General features: G+C 45.0%; 1 protein-coding gene across 3 annotated transcripts in view; it reads left to right on the top strand.

The window, feature by feature from the left end:
• The window catches only part of LOC106600545 (sodium/potassium-transporting ATPase subunit beta-1-interacting protein 4), a 145,627-nt gene that overhangs the window by 104,660 nt on the left and 21,565 nt on the right, over positions 1-19,402 (top strand). The window lies entirely within an intron of this gene.

The following is a 19,402-nucleotide window of genomic DNA, read 5'->3' as shown; positions in this document are numbered from 1 at the left end:
AGATTCAGCGACATATGTTTCCATAGCCGCCGTCTCCTCCTGTGACAGAGGATACACGTGACTCCTGGGAAGTGCAGCACCCTCCAGGAGATTTATCGCACAATCCCCCGGTCGATGGGGTGGTAACTGAGTCGCCTTCCTTTTACAGAAGGCGATTGCCAAATCGGCATATTCGGGAGGAATGTGCAAGGTGGAAACCTGGTTTGGACTTTCCACCGTAGTGGCACCTAAGGAAACACTTAAACACCTCCCTGAACACTGACAGGACCATCCCTTGAGAACCCTCTGTTGCCACGAAATAATAGGATCATGAGAAGCCAACCAGGGAAGCCCCAACACAACGTGAAACGCAGGAGCGTCAATCAGAAAGAGACTAATACTCTCTTCATGACTCTCCTGCGTCACCATAGCAATGGGAACTGTGACCTCCCTAATTAGCCCAGACCCCAAAGGACGACTATCTAGGGCATGTATAGGGAAGGGAACATCAACGGGAACAATAGGAATCCCTAATCTATTGGCCAAAGACCGATCTATAAAGTTCCCAGCTGCGCCTGAATCTACTAGCGCCTTATGCTGGGAATGCGGGGAAAACCCCGGAAATCTTATAGATAACCACATGTGAGCAACAGGGGGGTCTGGGTGAGTCGTGTGCCTACTCACCTGAGATGAACCACCAGTGTTCCGCCTACCACCTCGATTACCTGGAAAACCTCCCCAGCACCGACCAGCAGTGTGTCCTCTGCGGTCACCTCTGGTGCATGGAACGGTTTCCCCTCCGGTCTCCCTAGTACCAGCCCCGCCCAACTCCATCGGTGTTGGGTCTAAGGGACTGGAGGATGGAACCAACGGACCCCGATCTGGACGTCCGCGGGAGGCCAGCAGGTTATCCAGCTGGATAGATAAGTCTATCAGCTGGTCCAGGTGGAGGGTGGTGTCCCTGCAGGCTAGCTCCCTACGAACGTCCTCTCGCAAACCACACCTGTAGTGATCGATCAGGGCCCGCTCATTCCATCCTGCACCAGCCGCCAGAGTTCTAAAATCCAGGGAAAACTCCCGAGCGCTCCTCATCTCCTGCTTTAAATGGAACAAGCGCTCTCCCGCCGCTTTTCCGTCTGGTGGATGATCAAATACTGCCCGAAAGCGGCGGGAGAAGTCCTCGTAGTTATTCCGAGTCGGGTCTTCCACCTCCCAGATGGCGTTGGCCCACTCTAGGGCTTTACCAGTCAAACAGGAGATGAGGGCGCTCACTCTCTCGCGTCCCGAGGGCGGCGGCTGGACAGCCGCCAGGTAGAGCTCCAGCTGGAGTAGGAACCCCTGACACCCGGCAGCTGCTCCATCATACGCTCCCGGGAGCGAGAGCCGAATCCCACCGGATCCAGACGGCGGCTGGATAGGATCCAGAGGTGTGCCGGGCGGTGGTGTGGCTGGGTCAACGGGACATTCTCTCTTCTCCACTCTCTCCATGGTCCGTAGCACGCAATCCATGGCAGTTATAAGCTCCTGGATCATACTCGCCTGCTGCTGAACGCGCTCCTCTATCTGAATAGGCGAACTGGCTGCTCCTGCTGACTCCATTGTGGTCGGTAATTCTGTCATGATTATATTTAGGAGAAGTGGAGGAGTCAGGCGCAGGACACAGGGATCAATGTAAACAAACGTGTTTACTTAAATAATCAATAAGTCTTCTCCGAGGACAATACATATCGCGGAGAAAACACCTCCGTTCACACACAACAGGAAACAATTACCGACAAGACAAACAGGCAATGCAAAGGTTTAAATAATAAACATAATTAGGGAAAATCAAAACAGGTGTACACAATAAAGACAAAACCAAACGAACAGTGAAACATCGATCGGTGGCAACTAGTAAGCCGGTGACGTCGACCGCCGAACGCCACCCGAACCAGGAGAGGGGTCGACTTCGGCGGGAGTCGTGACAATAGGAAAAGAGGGTGAATACTTTCACAAGGCTCAGGTCTGTCCTAGGAGGGAGGAGTGAGGGTAAACGATAGTCATGTTCTCTGCTATCCACTTTGTTTTAATTATTATTGTGGGTGTAGGGGAGGGTCACACAAGTGTTTAGGGAGGCTTGGGTAAAAATATATTTTACTTAAGGGAGGGCCATCCATTTCCATTTCAGAGACATCCAATTTTCTCTAGGTGTCCCTCATTATAAGTAATGTACAGTCCCTTATCACATACCGTATAGTCAGGCAGTTGCAGATGGGTTATTAGCAATTGCGGGCAAGTGCAGGTGAACAAACAGCTGACTCACGCACCACTAGTGTGTACGTGTCATTTTTATAAAGCTTCTATAAATGTATTGGTATAAGATTGTGGTGGGCTATCACCTTGGCAGTGTGGGACTGATGTGCAACAGGGGAATAGTGGAATAGCCTGTTTCAGTTTACACCAGCTAGAAACACCCCATCTCCTTCGTGTTCAGAATACACCACCAGAGAGCTGTCTCACACTCCCTCCCTCTCACAATTTATATATACACACACACACACACACACACACACACACACACACACAGAGGAAATATTAAACTAATATAACTGTAGTTTGCTGCCCTTTGGCCATGCTGAGCTGTGTGTTATGCCTCTCTCTGCTTTCCCACTGGAACAATGCTGTTGGTGTTTCAAGAGATGGAAACCTTCTCTCCTTCCCTGTGTGGCTGAGTGATGAATGGTTGCCACTGGATGATTGAGGGGTCTCCACAAGAGGCCCACTATAGAGTGACCCCTATGATTACTGCTCTAGGCTGTGTTTGTGTGTGTGTGTACGTGAGCGGGTGGGTGGGTGGGTGCGCATGTGTGAGGCCCTTAACTGGGATGTCTGCAGAAAACGCCAGCTGTACGAAGAAGTGAAATAGTGAGAGAAGCTGTTGGGAGTCAGTGTGACAGCTGCTGTGTATCTGTCTGGAGGCCTGTGACTGCGTCGTACACTGAGACACTTAGTCTGGAAGTTGGATGGCAGCTATTCTGAAGGAATTTGTTGTGTGTGTGCAATTCTGTGTGTTATGGGTGCTGTGTGTGTTATAAGCCACTTGTGTTAGGTGTGTGTTGCATGGGTTTGTTTTATGTAGAAGATAGTCGTATAAGGAAGCTTTCAACCACTAATGAAACACGAGTGTGAAACACTAGCTACTGTTCTTATTCTATCAAGTTCTATCAAGTTATGCTTGTTACACCGCTATGATGAAGCAGTAATACACTGTTGATAAAGAATGCTGCATTAAAACCAGTATTAAAGATCAGTATGAAAACTTGTACATCCGCTTAGTCTGGCTGGCTAGAGAGAAAAGAATAGAGAGAGGGGTGAAGGGGAAAAGCGGCAACGCGGAGAGAAGGGAGGGGGAGATTAGATGGAAAAGGAGGAGAGAATTTGGTCTGTAGCTGGCAATGGCTGGGGTAGATGGGCATTGGAGAGTCAGGGACAGGCTATTCACGGAGCATAATAAAAACATGGCATATTAAACCACGAAGAGTCTCCACAGCTTTAACTGTTAATCTGTTTTAGGTGAAACTGAGGATTTTTCAGTTAAACAACAGAGAAACTGGGGGTGGTTGTGAGTGAAGTGAAGTGGAGTTGCTGCTGCTGCTGCCTATGTGGGGGAAAAGGGCCACATTAAAGATGCACTATGCAGAAATCACTCCGCCATTTCCTGGATGCTAAAAATCTAATAGCTAGCCTGATTTCAGTTTATGTGACAAAACAAACAAGTATAGTGTAAAGAATCATACCACCTAAACCGCTGTGAAATAGCGTATGCGATGTAAACGGAACGTTCTACTTTCTTGGGGACCTGATTGTTTTCATCAAGCTGTCCGCTCAAGAAAAAAAAGCTTCTCACTGTAACCAGTGCCTGTAATCTGGTTCAGGTTAATAATCAACCTACCAGGGTGTTTACAAACACTACAGGAACAAGATCATCCACATGTGTAGTTCTAAAGCTGTATCCGTACCCACTGGATACAGTGATCACAATATAGTGGCTATATCCAGGAATGCCAAAGTAGTGTATAAGAGATTATACAAAAGATTTAGCTATGACTCTTATGTGGATGATGTTAAAAATGTTTGATAGTCTGATGTGATTAATGAGGAGCATCCAGACGCTGCACTTAATGAATTTATGAAATTGCTTCTTCCAATTATTGAGAAACATGCACCTGTTAAGAAACTGACTGTTAGAACTGTTAAGGCTCCATGGGTTGATGAGGAATTGAAAAACTGTATGGTTGAAAGTAATGAGGCAAAAGGAGAGGCTGGCTGCACATCTGACTGGCTGAGAAATTATGCCACGAAACTCAAGAAAAAGAAGAAGAAACTGTATTATGAACTCAAGATCAATGATATTAAGAATGATGGAAAAATCTAATCAAATGGCTTATTCATCACAAAAAACATTTGATGTTGCCAATTATTTTACCTTATTTTACCTTGGCAAACTTAGGCAGGAAATGCCAACAATGAACAACCAGCCATTTTATTCATGCATAAAAAAAGCAAATAATCAAAGAAAAGCAATGCAAGTTTTAATTTTGTAAAGTTAGTGTGGGAGACGTGGAAGAATTATTGTTATCGATCAATAATAACAAACCTGGCATTGACAACTTAGATGGAAAGCTACTGAGGATAGTAGCTGACTCTATAGCCACTCCTGTATAGCCACTCCTATCTGTCATATCTTTAATCTGAGCCTAGAGGAAAGGCCTCAGGCCTGGAGGGAAGCCAAAGTCATTCCGCTAACAGCAGACCTATCAGCATGCTTGTAGAGAAGGGTACTCAATATGTACTGCGCTGACACAAATGACTGATGATTGGTTGAAAGAAATTGATAATAAGAAGATTGTGGGGGGCACCCAAGTGGCGCAGCGGTCAAAGGCACTGCATCTGCACATCCTACCATTCCAGTGTTTAATTGCTATACTGTAATTACTTTGCCACCATGGCCTATGTATTGCCTTACCTCTCTTATCCTACCTCATTTGCACATGCTGTATATAGATTTTTCTACTGTATTATTGATTGTATGTTTGTTTATGCCATGTGTAACTCTGTTGTTGTATGTGTCGAACTGCTTTGCTTTATCTTGGCCAGGTCGCAGTTGTAAATGAGAACTTGTTCTTAACTAGCCTACCTGGTTGAATAAAGGTCAAATAAATCGCAGTGTTGCGGCGTCACTACAGCCTGGGGTTTGAGCCCAGGCTGTGTCATTACCGGCCGTGACCGGGAGTCCCATAAGGCGGCGCACAATTGGCCCACTGTCACCCTGGTTAGGGGAGGGTTTGGCCGGGGGTGCTTTACTTGGTTCATCACGCTCTAGCAACTCCTTGTGGCGGGCCGGGCGCCTGCATGCTGACCATGGTCGTCAGTTGAACAGTGTTTCCTCCAACACATTGGTGCAGCTGGCTTCCGGGTTAAGCAGGCGGGTGTTAAGAATTGTGGCTTTTTTTTCATGTTTCGGAGGACGCATGGCTCAACCTTTGCCTCTCCCGAGCCCTTTGGGGAGTTGCAGCGATGAGACAAGATCTTAATAACGAAATTGGGGCGAAAAAGGGGTTAAAAATTACACACCAAAAAAATGTAGAAAAGAAGATGATTGTGGGAGCTGTACTGTTAGACTTCAGTGCAGCCTTTGATATTATTGACCATAAGCTGTTGTTGAGAAAACGTATGTGTTATGTATTTTCAACCTCTGCCATTTTGTGGCTTCAGAGCTATCTATCCATAGAACTCAGAGGGTTTTCTTTAATGGAAAATTCTCTAATGTCAAACATGTAATGTGTGGGGTACTGCAGGGCAGGTCTCTAGGCCCTCTACTCTTTTCTATTTTTACCAATAACCTGCCACTGGCATTAAACAAATGATGTGTGTGTATGTATGCTGATGATTCAACCATATACTCATCAGCAACCACAGCAAATGAAGTCACTGAAGCCCTAAACAAAGAGTTGCAGTCTGTTTTGGAATGGGTGGCCAGTAATAAACTGGTCCTGAACATCTCTAAAAGTAAGAGCATTTCATTTCTAGTTCTTGACCTCAGCTGAATCTGCTAATGAATGGTGTTGCTGTTAAACAAGTTGAGGAAATGATTTAGTGTTACCTTAGACTGTAAACTGTCATGGTCAAAACATATAGATTCAGTAGTTGTAAATAGGTCTGTCCGTAGTAAAGAGATGCTCAGTTTTTTTTGCCACTACAGGCTCTAGTTTTATCTTATATTGATTATTGTCCTGTCATATGGTCAAGTTGAGCAAAGAAAGACCTAGTTAATCTCCAAGAAACAGAGCAGCACATCTTTTTCTTCATTGTAATCAGAGGGCTAATACTAATATCATGCATCACGTTTCAGGAGAAGACCCAGATGCAGACAGTGTCGAAGTAACAAAAGTTTATTACTAGAACAGGGGACAGGCAAAATGACAGGTCAAGGGCAGGCAGAGGTCAGTAATCCGGATCAGAGTCCATAAGGTACAGAACGGCAGGCAGGGTCAGGGCAGGCAGAATGGTCAAAACTAAGAAAACAGGAACTAGAAAAAGACGGTAGCAAGGGGAAACATCTGGTAGGCTTGACAAACAAAATTAACTGGCAACAGACAAACAGAGAACACAGGTATAAATACACTGGGGATAATGGGGAAGATGGGCGTCACCTGGAGGGGGTAGAGACGAGCACAAAGACAGGTGAAACAGATCAGGGTGTGACACTATGCATGCCTGTCTCTCTTGGTTAAGAGTTGAGGAAAGGCTGACTGCGTCACTTCTTGTTTTATAAGAAACATAGTGTTGGAAATTCCTAGTTGTTTGCATAGTCAACTTACACACAACACTGACAAACACACTTACCCCACCAAACATGCCACCAGGGGTCTTTTCGCAGTCCCCAGGTCCAGAACACATTCAAGGAAACGTACAGTATTATACAGAGCTTTGCGTGCATGGAACTCCCTTCCATCTTATGTAGCACAAGTGAACAATAAAACCTGTTCTCAAAAAACAAATAAAACACCTCACGGCACAACGCCTCTCCCCCATGTGACCTTCATGTTGTTTGTATATACTGACATATGTGTTACTGATAGATGCACGCACACACACACACACTACATGTTAATGTTTTTAAATGTATGTCAATTGTAGTTTTTTGTCTGTAAGGTATTTTTCGTTATGTGTTGGACCACAGTAAGACTAGCTGCTTCCGTTATCATTGGCTAATGGGGACCCTAATAAATCAAATAATTTCCATTACCAAAATATTGTATTTTCAGCTGTTTGAAGCTGGTGTACAAAACCAAAAGTAAAAAATGCAAAAATTAAACTTAAGACTGGGAAACATAAATAGTGCACATAGAACAGCTATACAGCTTCTTAGATTTGCTTCCAATGAGAATGACAGATCTATAACACAGATTTCTATATGAATTTGATCAGGTCGCCCAAAAAGTTACATATTGCAGCTATAAGGGAAAAACCGCTGACCTCTAGATGTATTTATTATTTTTCTTTATAGCATGGTTAGAACTCTGAGTGCATGCATGTGTGCATTGTCTGAGTTCGTGTTGAATTGGTTTAATGACAGGCCGAATATGATGAGAGAGAGAGAGAGAGAGAGAGAGAGAATAAATATATTCAATCACAGAGCCTCTGTTGGAGACAGACAGGTCGAGTCGTGAATGAGGTGAGCCCCTCTACTCCCTATAAGGTGCCACTCGCCCATCTACTGGTCATTCTCAGGCATGCTTCTCTTCCTTGCGCTCCTGCGAGTATTTCTAATACTCGTTTCGATGTGTCACTATAGGATATGGCCAACTCCCGTATCGCAGACATGCTCTCAGAAGCCAGGGTAGTTTGTCCCAAAAGCATCACCCCTCAGAGGCTCCAACACTAAAGAAGTATGCACCAACGAAGGTGCAGTGACATCCAGCCAATAAAGACCTCATAAATTTATGAGTGGTGGCCCAACATGCCATAAAGCAAATCTCCTGTAAGGAGATGCCTTAGAACAGTGCCCAAGAGGTAGCCATGCCTCTGGTGCAACAAGCCCTTCCGGACTGTAACCCTTGCTACTATATTTTCCAGTACAATAGCCTCCACTATCCCAAGGGATAGCCGTTAACGAGGTATGGGACCCCCTTTGCAGGGAGTTGCCCCAAACAATGCAGAGGTTGTTTCTGCATTACTCTCACTTCATCCAAGCAAATGCGCAAGATGCATACTGGACACAAACGTTGGAGACGCTCTTCTGTAAACGGGAAGAGTGGTGGGTGGAACCACAAGCTCTAGGGTGCGACAACACAGTTGCCACTCACTATAGGCATAAAGGCGGGTTTTGGGTAACAAGATACCTAGGAAGACCCCAGGGCATACTGAAGACACAAACAGCGGCCCTACAGCGCGTGCAACCCACTCACTCGCTATGCAGGCGTAGTGCAGATGGTAAAGCGGTTTAGAAGAAGTATTACATCTTCACCCTTTCCAGCGGCTCGAGGCTGCCGAGAGGAAGCCTCAAGCACAATAGACAGGTCCCAGTGATGGGACTAAAGGCTTGGAGACTGGACGTAAGCGACATGCACCCGTCATAAATGACATAAGAGCATGTTACCCTACTGTGTAAGTGACAAGGCCTGTATGACAGGTCGAGATAGCAGCTAAACGGGCCTTGCAGTGGAGATTCCCTCTGGCCAAAAAAGGTCCTGCAATGAAACATAGAAACCTTGGATACAAAGCATTTAAGGAATGATCTGTTTAGGTCACAGCACTTCTCAAAAAACGAGTGTGTAGAAGGGGCATGGGTCAATGATCTTGAGTGGCAAGCTTGTCGCATTCATATTTATCCTCCCACGGGTCATGCCTTGAGGGCCATGGCTATATGGGTGAGGGTAGCAAGTCTTTGGCAAAGATTTTGTTTTATGTTTTCTCTAAATTAGCTTTGTTGTACAATTAATAGTCAATACACTGCATTTCTCCTGATTCCTGCTTACAATAAAAAATTTAAGCAGGAAGCACCAGTGCCTAGATCAATAAAAAAGTGGTCAGATGAAGCAGATGCTAAGCTACAGGACTGTTTTGCTAGCACAGACTAGAATATGTTCTGGGATTCCTCCAATGGCATTGAGGAGTACACCACATCTGTCATTAGCTTCATCAATAAGTTCATCGATGACGTCGTCCCCACAGTGATGGTACGTACATACCCAGCCAGAAGCCATGGATAACAGGCAGCATCCACACTGAGCTAAAGGCTAGAGTTGCCACTTTCAAGGAGCGGGACTCTAACCCGGAAGCTTATAAGAAATCCCGCTATGCCCTTTGACAAACCATCAAACAGGCAAAGCATCAATACAGGACAAAGATCGAGTTGTACTACACCAGCTCTGACGCTCGTCGGATGTGGCAGGGCTCGCAAATCATTACAGACTACAAATGGAAGCACAGCCAAGAGCTGCCCAGTGACACGAGCCTACCAGACAAGCTAAACTACTTCTATGCTCGCTTCGAGGCAAGTAACACTGAAACATGCATGAGAGCACCAGCTGTACCGGACGACTGTGTGATCACGCTCTCCGCAGCTAATGCGAGTAAGACCTTTAGACAGATCAACATTCACAAGGCCGCAGGGCCAAATGGATTACAACCTCTCCCTGTCCGAGTCTGTAATACCAACATGTTTCAAGCAGACCACCATAGTCCCTGTGCCTATAAACACTAAGGTAATCTGCCTAAATGACTACTGACCTGTATCACTCACGTCTGTAGCCATGAAGTGCTTTGAAAGGCTGGTTATGGCTCACACCATCATCCCAGAAACCCTAGACCCACTCCAATTTGCATACCGCCCAACAGATCCACAGATGATGCATTCTCTATTGCAGTCCACACTGCCCTTTCCCACCTGGACAAAAGGAACACCTATGTGAGAATGCTATTCATTGACTACAGCTCAGCGTTCAACACCATAGTGCCCACAAAGCTCATCACTAAGCTAAGGACTCTGAGACTAAACACCTCCCTCTACAACTGGATCCTGGACTTCCTGATAAATGTATAATAAAATGTATAATAAAATGTATAAAAAGCATGCACAAAGCAAAGACACCAAACACAACGAAAAGGTATCCTCTCGATGTCTCAAAAAGCAGATCTTCTCCAGAGCAACCCCCAGGTGCAAAAACAGCTGACGAGTGCTGAGAAGGGTTATTCACAGTTAGACAAGGAAGGTCTGGCCATAGTCTTTGCTGTGAAACGCTTCCATCAGTACCTCTATGGTCGTCATTTCACCATATGCACTGACCACAAACCACTGATGAGCCTTTTTAGTGAATCAAGATGCATTCCGCCCATGGCTTCATGAAGGTTACAGCGCTGGGCCCTGACACTGTCAGCTTACCAGTACACTATAGAGTATAGAGCGGGGAAGGACAATGCAAACGCAGATGTGCTCAGCCATCTCCCGCTACCGGAGATGCCTGCCACAACTGTGGTGCCTCCCGAGACAATTTTCCTAATGGAGAGATTGTCAAACTCACCTGTGAATGCCAAACAGATCAAACAGTGGACAGACCGGAATCCTATCCTGTCCCAAGTGAAAAGATTCCTGATGCAGGGTTGGCCTCCTGTCATAGAGGATGATGGACTAAGACCTTATGCAAAGCGCAAAACTGAGCTGAGAGTGTAGGATGGCTGCATACTCTGGGGGTCCAGAGTGGTTGTTCCACCCCCTGGCCGTGCACAAGTCATGGATGAGGTCCATGAGGCTCACCCGGGTGCCTCTCGGATGAAATGTTTAGCTAGATATTACATCTGGTGGCCTAACATGGATCAGGAGGTAGAAGACAAAGTTAAATCATGTTCTGAGTGCCAGATCAACCAGAAGATGGCGCCGCCCGCACCACTACATCTGTGGGAGTGGCCTGACCGCCCATGGTCCAGGTTGCACATAGACTTTGCAGGCCCTTTCATGGGTCACATGTTCCTTGTCATGGTGGACGCACACTCCAAGTGGCTGGAGGCTCACATCATGAGCAACATCACAGCGACCACAACCATCAAAGCTTCGGCAGGTGTTTGCAACCCATGGTGTGCCGGACTCTCTGGTGTCCGACAAAGCAACAACGTTTACTTGTGACTTGTTCCAAGAATTCATGCGGAGAAACGGGATCCGCCATGTCCGCAGTGCCCCGTTTCACCCGGCCTCAAACGGCTTAGCGGAGCGGGTTGTGCAGACACTGAAAGAGGGGCTCAAAAGGATGACTGGGGGAACCATCACAACTAAGCTCTCTCGGTTCTTGTTCCAGGACCGCATCACGCCACAAACAACAACAGGACAGGCTCCAGCAGTGATGTTAATGGGCAGAAAGCCAAAAGCTCACCTGGATCTACTGCGTCCGAACATCAGAGCACGAGTGGAACGGAAGCAGGAGAAACAAAAAGAGAGACATGACCACCACGCGAGGGAGAGACAGTTAAAACCCAATGACACTGTCAACATCCGCAACTTCACAAGCAGCCAACGCTGGTTGCCAGGTATCATTCTGAGTCAGAGTGGTCCCGTCTCCTTTGTGGTCAAACTGACTGATGGTCGAGTCATGCGCAGACACGAGGACCGCCTGCGCTATGACAAAGACAAGACCATGTTTTCAGACGGAACAGCTGTGGGTGGTAGTATACAAGTGGAAACCCCACAGGAAACAGCATCTGAGGAACAGGGGCATTCAGTGGTTCCAGCAGAGGGTGATGGACATTCTCTCACAAACACCCAACCCGCTCCTGTGCCCTCAGACCCAGCTCCACTGGGACACGCCTTACCTGTGTCTCGTAGCACACCAGGAGTACTGCGCAGATCACAGCGTAGTCACAAGCCTCCTGAAAGACTAACTCTGTAGTTGAGACTGAGAGACTCGTGGTGTTAGTGTTTGTTTGGAGCAGCAGACCTAGTTGAAAAGACATAAGGACTGTCATTTTTTGTGGGTTTTTTTTGTTTACATTTACAGTAACACCAGCAGAAGTTCTACAGTGTGGTGTAGTACAGAAAAGAAAACACTGATGTGGTTTACTTGTTCACCTTATGTTTTCCTTACAGGGGGAGATTTAAATTGAGGGGGGAGAAGTGTTATAGTGTGGACACTATATAAATAATTACATGGTTATTATTGGCATTGACCGTGACCTTTCCCCTTTGACGATGTCATCACTAAGAGTGAGTTCTGTGCAATGTGATTCTACCATCGGTTGAGTGGGCTATAGTTCTGCTATATTTCTACCGTTTGTACCTGGCTGTACACCTTTTAGTTGTTGGGTTGAAAGTAAAGGAAAGTAATATTGAAATGTGTGTGGGCATTCCTTGTGAAGTTACTACAGTAAGCATTTCACGGTAAAGTCTACACATGTTGTATTCGACGCATGTGACAAAGTTTGATTTGATTTGGCAGTGGTACTGTAGATTATTTCATCACTGACGTCAACCCAGAGTCTCTCAGAGCGTTCAGTCAGCCCACTGACATCCCTATCAGATCACAGCAAAATCACAGTCTACTTGAACAGAGCAATACTCAATCATGAGGCATCAAAGCCAAAGGAACTGCGTAATATTAAGAAATACTGTAGATGGATGGAAAGTAGTTGTAGAAACCTACCAAAAACCAATTAGGCAACAACAAATTCAATCCCTTCTACACAACTTCCTGGACAAAATGTTTCACTCAAATAGTGAAGGTGTAAACTTGGCAGTAGAAAACCTAAACAGTATATTTGACTTCTTAGCTTCCCTATCAAATCAAAACATTTCAAGCAGACAACCTTAGAAAATTAACAACAGTGACAAATGGTTTGATGAAAAATGCAAAAATCGAAGAAAGAAATTGAGAAACCTATCCAACCAAAAACACAGAGACCCAGAAAACCTGAGCCTACGCCTTCACTATGGTGAATCACTAAAATAATACAGAAATACACTACGGAAAAAGAAGGAACAGCACGTCAGAAATCAGCTCAATGTAATTGAAGAATCCATAGAATCTAACCACTTCTCGGAAAATTGAAAAACACTAAACAAACAACATGAATTATCTATCCAAAACGAAGATGTATGGATAAACCACTTCTCCAATCTTTTTAGCTCTATAACAAAGAACAAACAGCAAAAACATATACATGGTCAAATACAAATCTTAGAATCAACTATTAAAGACTACCAGAAACCACTGGATTTTCCTATTACAGTGAATGATCTACAGGACAAAATACAAACCCTCCAACCCAAAAAGGCCTGTGGTATTGATGGTATGCTAAATGAAACGATAAAATATACAGACCACAAAATACAAGAATCTGAAGTCAAATGTCTACTGTTTGCTGAGGATCTGTGGCTTCTGTTCCCAACCAAGGAGGGCCTACAGCAGCACCTAGATCTTCTGCACAGATTCTGTGAGACCTGGGCTCTGACAGTAAATCTCAGTAAGACAAAAATAATGGTGTTCCAAAAAATGTCCAGTCGCCAGGACCACAAATACAAATTCCATCTAGACACCATTGCTCTAGACCACACAAAAAACTGTATGTACCTTGGCCTAAACATCAGCACCATAGGTAACTTCCACAAAGCTGTGAACGATCTGAGAAAGGCAAGAAGTGCCTTCTACGCCAACAAAAGGAACATCAAATTCGACATTCCAATTAGGATATGGCAAAAAAAATACTTGAATCAGTTATAGAACCCATTGCCCTTTATGGTTGTGAGGTCTGGGGTCACAAAATGGGACAAACACCAAATTGAGACTGCATGCAAAATTCTTCCAAAATATCCTCCGTGTACAACGTAAAACACCAAATAATGCATGCAGAGCAGAGTTAGGCCGATACCCGCTAATTAAATTCTACAACCACCTAAAAGGAAGTGATTCCCAAACCTTCCATAACTAAGCCATCAGCTACAGAGAGATGAACCTGGAGTAAGCTGGTCCCCTAAGTCCCCTAAGTAAGCTGGTCCTGGGGCTCTGTTCACAAACACAAACAGAGCCCCAGGTTAGCAACACAATTAGACCCAACCAAATCATCAGAAAACAAAAAGAGAATTACTTGACATATTGGAAAGAATTAACAAAAAAACAGAGCAAACTAGGTTGCTATTTGGCCCACTAAACAGAGAGTACACAGTGGCAGAATACCTGACCACTGTGACTGACCCAAAATTAAGGAAAGCTTTGACTATGTACAGACTCAGTGAGCATAGCCTTGCTATTGAGAAAGGCCGCCATAGGGCAAATCTGGCTCTCAAGAGAAGACAGGCTATGTGCACATTGCCCACAAAATGAAGTTGAAACTGAGCTTTACTTCCTATCCTCCTGCAAAAATGTATGACCCAATTAGAGACACATATTTCCCTCAGATTACACAGACCCACAAAGAATTCAAAAACAAATCCAATTTTGATAAACTCCCATATCTATTGGGTGAAAAACCACTGTGTGCCATCACAGCAGCAAGAAAATGGCAACCAGTGAAAAACAAACACCATTGTAAATACATATTTATTTTTAGATATTTCTTAACCCTTGTGTACTTTAACTATGTGTACATCGTTACAACACTGTATATAGCCATAAATTGACATTTTAAATGTCTCTATTCCTTTGGAACTTTTGTGAGTGTAATGTTAACTGTTCATTTTTTATTGTTTATTTCACTTTTAGTTATCTATTTCACTTGGTCTGGCAATGTAAACATATGTTTCCCATGTCAATAAAGTACTTTGAATTGAGAGAGATAGAGACTGGTCCTTAAATCATAGTCCTTTGTGATTTCCTTGTGTTCCTGGGCCATTTGCCATGCAGCCCCAGGTGACAGATTAGGGCAGAGCCTACAAGCCAAGCTAGCAGTGTGTTTAGTTGAGGCAAGCCACATGAGCATTACGCCTAGCCTAGGTTAGCAGTACCAGCCAGCCTTGCCGCGTTAGCTAGCCTGTTTCATGCCATCACGTGGACCGGACCACAGCATAGTGGGGCCGGCTCAGTTAGTAGGCACAAAGCAACTCAATGCTAGGTGAACTAAATACGAGAGCTAAGATAGCCGTGCCGACTAGTAGTGTGGCTTAAGCTTAGCACAGGCCAGTACTCATAAAACCTTACAACACTCGCAGGACTCATTCCAAAGCTAACTGAGCATGTTTGTTTCCCATGGGGTACAGAGGCCTATAATAACTCATGGGCAAACACATTACTTAACCGGTTTACGCATGGTAAATAATGAATGCTAAATAATGAATTGTCATTTTGGAGTCACTTTTATTGTAAATAAGAAGAGAACATGTTTCTAAACACTTCTACCTTAACGTGAATGTTACCATGATTACGGATAATCCTGAATGAATCGTGAATAATGATAAGTGAGAAAGTTACAGGGTCAAAGATCATACCCCCAAGACATGCTAACTTCCCCTGTTATTGGGCTCCCGAGTGGCACAGTGGTCTAAGGCGTTGCATCTCAGTGCAAGAGGTGTCACTGTAGTCCCTGGTTCGAATTCAGGCTGCATCCCATCCGGCCGTGATTGGGAGTCCCATAGGGCGTCGCACAATTGGCCCAGTGTCATCCAGGTTTGGCCGGGGTAGGCCGTCATTGTAAATAAGAATTTGTTCTTAACTGACTTGCCTAGTTAAATAAAGGTTCAATTTAAAATGTTAAAAAAAATATTGGTAAGCATGTCTTGACGAGAGAAGGGAGCTAGCAATGTTACCATGTTGTAGGTAGTAATGCTGGTGTGGTTAGCTAGCTTTAAATCTAGCTAGCCAAGTTGGCTAAAGCCTTGTGGCGTGGGCTAACCTAGTTACCTAAAGCCTTGTGGCATGTGCTAATCTAGGTAGCTAGCCGTGTGACGCTAGCTATCGCTGGAGACTAAAGAATAGAAAATACATTCCACTCAAAACAAAATGTTCCTTTCGGTCAGTACCCAACACTATCGACAGGAACTCAGGTCCTACATTCGGTAGCGTCATGGTTCATCTGAGAACAGTTCAGTATGAAGACAGGAATCTAGTTGTGCATCAGTGAATGTAGTCTCTTCCGCAAGGAAGAGAGCTGAGAATTACCAGGGGATGGGCCTGTGGCCCCTCATTTGCCACTTGACCTGTCTGTCTCCAACAGACGCTGTGTGATTGGATACTTCGAGCCAGTGATCTCTCTCTCTCTCTCTCTCTCTCTCTCTCTCTCTCTCTCTCTCTCTCTCTCACACACACACACCATGGTTCTGCTGTTGGTTGTTTTATACACAATTTTTCTATTGCTGTCATCTACCATTACGAGTAAAACATGTTTCTATCTTAACTCCATTCCAATTGTATCTGGTCTTGAAAAAGGAACAAATCAAAATGTCTGTGGAGTAGGCTACTTGTCTACTTTTTCTATTTTTGCAAGTGTATGCCCAATGGGGCCGGAAATCTGTGAAGATGAACTATGTATTTAGAATACATTCTTGTTTGTCCCCCTTTTAGCTACCGTTATGAGCATTGTTACTCTTCAGGGTCTGAATCCAGTGTTCCTCACCTGAACAGTATAACTCATCTTTCTAATTCTCTCTCTTTCTCTCCCTCTCTCAATTATGACAGACAGATCTACATGAATTCCCTTCATTAAAGAACACTTAAAGGCCCAGTGCAGTTAACGTTCAGTTTCCCCTGTGTTTTGTATCATATTGTACAACAGCTGATGAAACTATCACTGTAAAAGTGTGAATTTCTGTTGTTTTTGTTATTTCCTGATAGTTGCTGGTTGAAAAGACAATCTACACAAGCCTTTTCAATCAGCAGGTTTTGCATGGGTGGAGTTTAGGATTGCCTGGTGACATCACCTAGCGGTAAATTAGCTAATTGACAAATAACAGAGTTCCAAAACTCTCTGCCAATAACAGCTGGATTTCAGTTATCACCTCCCCATTAAGACCATTCCCAGACAGTACTAACTAAACTCTTGCTTGAGAAATAGTTTTTTGCTAAAAAGCTATGTATTTTTTTATTTTCAACCATTTTATTGGAGAACTATTACAGTCAGGTACTTAATTGTTACCCAGAAATGATTTGAAATGTATATAAAAAATGGCTGCATTGTGCTTTTCTCCAAGGACAGTGAGCCAGATCAATAGTGTGTTAATTAGCCAGCCGATCAATGGAAATCCCCCTCCTATCTCACACATGCAAAGGACTGACTGAAAAATAACTACTGCCAAAGTCAAATTATTGAAAGAAATACAATACGTGTTACTGGACTGAGCACCCTGATGAAGGCCTCAATTCCCCAAAATGTCATATATGCAAAACATTTTAATTGTCGTCATTTCCTCTGTGTGTGCATGTGTGTGTTTGTGTGTGTGCATGTGTGTGTGCACGTGTGTGTGTGCACGTGTGTGTGGAATCTGGTTGTCTTTCTCTACCTGGGATAATATTGCAGCTTTGACAGTGTGCTTCATTAACGCATGCAAATGTCTGTCTCCCCTAGCTGAGCAGCTGTGTGTCCTTCAAATCTACACTGCTGCTCAATGGCAGTAGTGAGTAGTGTGGGCTGATGTTATCCTGAGAGGATGAGTGTGTGGGGGCTGATGTTATCCTGAGAGGATGAGTGTGTGGGGGCTGATGTTATCCTGAGAGGATGAGTGTGTGGGGGCTGATGTTATCCTGAGAGGATGAGTGTGTGGGGGCTGATGTTATCCTGAGAGGATGAGTGTGTGGGGGCTGACGTTATCCTGACAGGATGAGTGTGGAATATCATGTTTTCTCCCAAAGCCTGTTTCCTCTGATAAGCTTTGCTATCACAGGAGGTTGGTGGCACCTTAATTGGGGAGAATGGGTGCATGGTAGTGGCTGGAGCAGAATGGGGGGAATGTCATCAAATACATCAAACACATGATTTCCATGTGTTTTGATACCGTTCCATTGGCTTGGTACCAGCCATTATGAGCCGTCCTCCCCTCAGCAGCCTCCACTGTTTGCTATAGATGAACAGCAAATTGAATAAATCCTGGGTTTGAAGTCATCCAATCATTCTGTTCTCTTCTCATCTCAGCCGCATTTTTCCATCCCTCAATCCCGTTTTCCATTCTCCACCCTACGTTTTCCTCGGTCAAGACCCCTGACCACTCCGCTTAAAATGCGGTCACACACCTACGCATAACACACACAGACATACCACCTTAGACAGAGACGAGGGGAGCTGTCAGAGGAGACACTTTCCATTAGTGCTGTTAGAACAGAGAGACCCCCACAGACGGCCGAGAGAGACGAGGGGAGCTGTCAGGTGACACTTTCCATTATTGCTATTAGAACAGAGACCCCCACAGACGGCCGAGAGAGACGAGGGGAGCTGTCAGGTGACACTTTCCATTATTGCTATTAGAACAGAGACCCCCACAGACGGCCGAGAGAGACGAGGGGAGCTGTCAGAGGAGACACTTTCCATTAGTGCTAATAGAACAGAGACCCCCACAGACGGCTGAGAGAGACGAGGGGAGCTGTCAGAGGAGTCACTTTCCATTAGTGCTGTTAGAACAGAGAGACCCCCACAGACGGCCTAGAGAAACGAGGGGAGCTGTCAGAGGAGTCACTTTCCATTAGTGCTGTTGGAACAGAGACCCCCACAGACGGCCTAGAGAAACGAGGGGCGCTGTCAGAGGAGACACTTTCCATTAGTGCTGTTAGAACAGAGACCCCCACAGACGGCCGAGAGAGACGAGGGGAGGATGAAGACAAAGCTAAGGGGAGAGAGGAACAAATAGCAGTGTCTATGTACATTCTTTTGTCATTTAGAAGACACTCTTATCCAGAGTGACTTACAGTAGTGACGGCATACGTTTTCTTACTTCTTCGTACTGGTGCCCCGTGGGAATGGAACCCACAACCTTGGGGATGCAAGCGCCATGTTTGACCAACTGAGCCACATGGGACCCACAGTTGATTTAATGTCAGCTAATAAGCTGTTGGACCGATGTGACTCAGAAAATGACCAGTAATGACTGAAAGGGAACAGATTCAGGTCAACAGTTAAATACACCCCCCCCCCCCCACGTACAACCTCCCTATCAACCACCACCTATGCGCTATCCTCCCACCCTGACAGTCTGTATTTGCTGACTGTGTTGTTGGCTGATCCCTCCAGACACTTTAATTAGGGCATATCAAACACACGCACACCGTTAATGCAAACCAAACATTGTCTGGCCTCTGCTGCCAGCACCATCTTGTGTGTGGTCCAGGCTTTATGTGTATGTTAATTCCCTACTACTGTAATGGCTGGCCTGGCTGTCAGAGGGTATTAGCAGAGAGAAGGTAGGATGGACTAAATTTTCTCTCTTAAAACTAATTTAGGCTGCTAATGTTGTCTGAGGTGTGATTATAGGACTAGTCAT

Source organism: Salmo salar, chromosome 03, assembly GCF_965601325.2.
Source record: "Salmo salar chromosome 03, fSalSal1, whole genome shotgun sequence".
NCBI classification, from domain to species: Eukaryota; Metazoa; Chordata; class Actinopteri; order Salmoniformes; family Salmonidae; genus Salmo; species Salmo salar.
The sequence above is the reverse complement of the archived record's forward strand: the minus strand, read 5'-3'. Positions and strand labels throughout refer to the sequence as shown.